This window comes from Ascidiella aspersa, chromosome 5, assembly GCF_963924565.1.
Source record: "Ascidiella aspersa chromosome 5, kaAscAspe10.2, whole genome shotgun sequence".
NCBI lineage: Eukaryota > Metazoa > Chordata > Ascidiacea > Phlebobranchia > Ascidiidae > Ascidiella > Ascidiella aspersa.
Genome location: NC_139451.1, coordinates 13,840,484 through 13,844,145, shown reverse-complemented (window position 1 = coordinate 13,844,145; position 3,662 = coordinate 13,840,484). Strand labels below are relative to the sequence as shown.

The window sequence follows — 3,662 nt, the reverse complement described above, 5'->3', positions numbered from 1 at the left end:
TGCAATTTTTTCGATCTCTCTTTTCGACACTTTTTTGCCGCGCGGCGGGCCTTTGCACGTTCACATCGGGGCGAAATTTTTTATGTTTGTCGACAGTCCTTTGCAATTTTTTCGATTTTTCTTTTCGACACTTTTTTGCGCGCGGCGGGCCTTTCCACGTTCACATAGAGGCAGGTCTTTATTTTTTTGTGACTGTCCTTTACAATTTTTTTTCGCGCACTCGGGCTTTAGCATATTTCCGCCCAGCGAGCAAGAGCATATTTAGGCCGCGGGAGCATGAGCCTGTTTAGGCCGCGCGAGCTTTGAATATATTTCGGCCGCGGGAGCATGAGCCTGTTTAGGCTGCGCGAGCAGTGAGTACATTTCGGCCGCGGGAGCATGAGCCTGTTTAGGCCGCGCGAGCATTGAATACATGTCGGCCGCGCGAACATTGAACATATTTCGGCCGCGCGCGCGAGCAAGAGCCTGTATAGGCCGCGCGAGTATTGAGTACATTTCGGCCGCGCGAGCATGAGCCTGTTTAGGCCGCGCGAACATTGAACATATTTCGGCCGCGCGCGCGAGCAAGCGCCTGTATAGGCCGCGCGAGCGTGTGATATGCCTCGCAATAGTTCAACACCTGGCGCAATCGTGCACCTTTTTTTTACGTTAGAATTTCAAACGGAAGACCCCAGGGACAACACTCATCTTTGCTATACTTGTGGGAGCTGACAAGCTTCGACAAGTAAAGAATCGGTGAAAAGGCGATTGGCTCGCTGGGCAGATGTTGCTGCTGCGCGAAGAGCCGAGTGTCAGTTTGTCGGGTTCTGAGCGGTCGCTTCGGCGAAGTTGTCTGGCGTGCGTTGCGCTCGCGCCGGTGTTGGCGACGTGGCGGTCGAAAGGCCTGCCGACGAAGTCTTACTCCGGCGGGTGCGACGGGCGGTGACGGTTTTCTGAGTTCGGGCAGCCGAGCAAAGAACGAAATTTTAACGGAGAGAAGCCTTCGGGTTTCGCATCGACCGAGCGACGGCGCCGCATCAGCGGCGCCTCCTTCGTCGGCCTTTCGGGGCTACGCCTAAAGTAGCTACCTGGTTGATCCTGCCAGTAGTCATATGCTTGTCTCAAAGATTAAGCCATGCAAGTCTAAGTACGAGCTCTCGTACAGTGAAACTGCGAATGGCTCATTAAATCAGTTATGGTTCATTTGATCGTACGTTTTACGTGGTTAACTGTGGAAATGCTAGAGCTAATACATGCGTGAAGCGCCGACCTCGCGGGAGGCGTGCTTTTATCAGACAAAAACCGACCGGGCTTCGGCCCGCAACCTTTGGTGACTCTGGATAACTTTGCGGATCGCACGGTCTCGCACCGGCGACGGATCATTCAAGTGTCTGCCCTATCAACTTTCGTCGGTACGGTACTGGCCTACCGAGGTTCTTACGGGTAACGGAGAATCAGGGTTCGATTCCGGAGAGGGAGCCTGAGAAACGGCTACCACATCCAAGGAAGGCAGCAGGCGCGCAAATTACCCATTCCCGACGCGGGGAGGTAGTGACGAAAAATAACAATACAGGACTCTAAACGAGGCCCTGTAATTGGAATGAGTACACTTTAAAACCTTTAACGAGTATCCATTGGAGGGCAAGTCTGGTGCCAGCAGCCGCGGTAATTCCAGCTCCAAAAGTGTATATTTAAGTTGTTGCGGTTAAAAAGCTCGTAGTTGGATTTTGGGCGCAGGCGGCCGGTCCGTCGCAAGGCGTGTACTGGCCGTCCTGGCCTCACCTCCGGTTCTCCGCCGGTGCCCTTGACTGAGTGTCGGCGGCGGCCGGAACGTTTACTTTGAAAAAATTAGAGTGTTCAAAGCAGGCGATTCGCCTGAATAATGGTGCATGGAATAATGGAATAGGACCTCGGTTCTATTTTGTTGGTTTTCGGAGCGCGAGGTAATGATTAAGAGGGACAGACGGGGGCATTCGTACTGTGCCGTTAGAGGTGAAATTCTTGGATCGGCGCAAGACGAACGACTGCGAAAGCATTTGCCAAGAATGTTTTCTTTAATCAAGAGCGAAAGTCAGAGGTTCGAAGACGATCAGATACCGTCCTAGTTCTGACTATAAACGATGCCAACTAGCGATCGGGGGGCGTTAGTTTTACGACCTCTCCGGCAGCTTGCGGGAAACCAAAGTCTTTGGGTTCCGGGGGAAGTATGGTTGCAAAGCTGAAACTTAAAGGAATTGACGGAAGGGCACCACCAGGAGTGGAGCCTGCGGCTTAATTTGACTCAACACGGGAAATCTCACCCGCCCGGACACAGTGAGGATTGACAGATTGAGAGCTCTTTCTTGATTCTGTGGGTGGTGGTGCATGGCCGTTCTTAGTTGGTGGAGCGATTTGTCTGGTTAATTCCGATAACGAACGAGACTCTGGCTTGCTAACTAGTTACGCGACCCAATCGGTCGGCGTCTAACTTCTTAGAGGGACTAGTGGCGTTTAGCCACACGAGATTGAGCAATAACAGGTCTGTGATGCCCTTAGATGTTCGGGGCCGCACGCGCGCTACACTGACCGGATCAGCATGTGCTCGCCTTGGCCGACAGGTCTGGGTAACCCGCTGAACCCCGGTCGTGCTAGGGATAGGGAATTGCAATTATTTCCCTTGAACGAGGAATTCCCAGTAAGCGCGAGTCATTAGCTCGCGTTGATTACGTCCCTGCCCTTTGTACACACCGCCCGTCGCTACTACCGATTGAATGGTTTAGTGAGGTCCTCCGATTGGACCTGGCGCGGCCGGCAACGGTCGAGCCGGCGTCCGAGAAGACGATCTAACTTGATCATTTAGAGGAAGTAAAAGTCGTAACAAGGTTTCCGTAGGTGAACCTGCGGAAGGATCATTAACGGTCTCGCAAACGCTTCGGCGAACGCGAAACTCGGACAAGCGAGAGAAAAAGTCTTTGCTACCCGGCGCCCGACCCGCGAGGAGCGGCGCGCCGGCCGGCGATTCGGTCACCCGGTAATGTTTGCGCGTCGAGTGCCGCGGTGCCGCGCGCTCCGGCTTCAAGCGTCGGCCTGGCCGACCGCTCGGCGCGGTCTATTTTGTCACCCTATAGTGCGAGGCACTGTGCGAGCGAAACAATCGTGGATGGCTCTTGGCGGTGGATCACTCGGCTCGTGAGTCGATGAAGGACGCAGCTAGCTGCGTGAATTAGTGTGAATTGCAGGACACATTGAGCATCGACGTTCTGAACGCAAATTGCGGCCTCGGGTCAATCCCGGGGCCGCGCCCGCCTCAGGGTCGCGTTGCAAACGTTCCGCGCGGGGATTTCTCCGCGCGGCTGCTGCGGCGTCGGACGCGCGAGCGCCCGTCCCGCTCAAGACAGCACGGCACGATGCGCGACGATCGCGACCAGAATCCCGCGCGGCGGCGGCGAGTCGACCTCGAAGAGGCCAACGGCTGGCGGCTCAAGGGCGGGAATCGAGGTGCGCGGCGGCGCGCGGCGCCGACGGCGAGCGCGGAACGGGAAGAATAGTCCCGGTCCTTACTTTCGGCCTGAGGTCGGACGAGGCTACCCGCTGAATTTAAGCATATTACTAAGCGGAGGAAAAGAAACTAACGAGGATTCCCTCAGTAACGGCGAGTGAAGCGGGATGTGCCCATCGCCGAATCCGCGCGCTTTTGGAGTGCG

The 3,662-nt window shown here is 55.4% G+C and overlaps 2 non-coding genes and 1 pseudogene across 2 annotated transcripts; all 3 read left to right on the top strand.

Moving 5' to 3' along the window:
• Positions 1–1,064: 1,064 nt before the first annotated feature.
• On the top strand, positions 1,065–2,873 carry LOC146144612 (small subunit ribosomal RNA). Its single transcript, XR_014500906.1, has one exon. It is a non-coding gene; the product is annotated as a small subunit ribosomal RNA (ribosomal RNA).
• Positions 2,874–3,120: 247 nt separating this feature from the next.
• Positions 3,121–3,274, top strand: LOC146144611 (5.8S ribosomal RNA). Its single transcript, XR_014499021.1, has one exon. It is a non-coding gene; the product is annotated as a 5.8S ribosomal RNA (ribosomal RNA).
• Positions 3,275–3,522: 248 nt separating this feature from the next.
• The window catches only part of LOC146144610 (large subunit ribosomal RNA), a 3,680-nt pseudogene continuing 3,540 nt past the window's right edge, over positions 3,523–3,662 (top strand).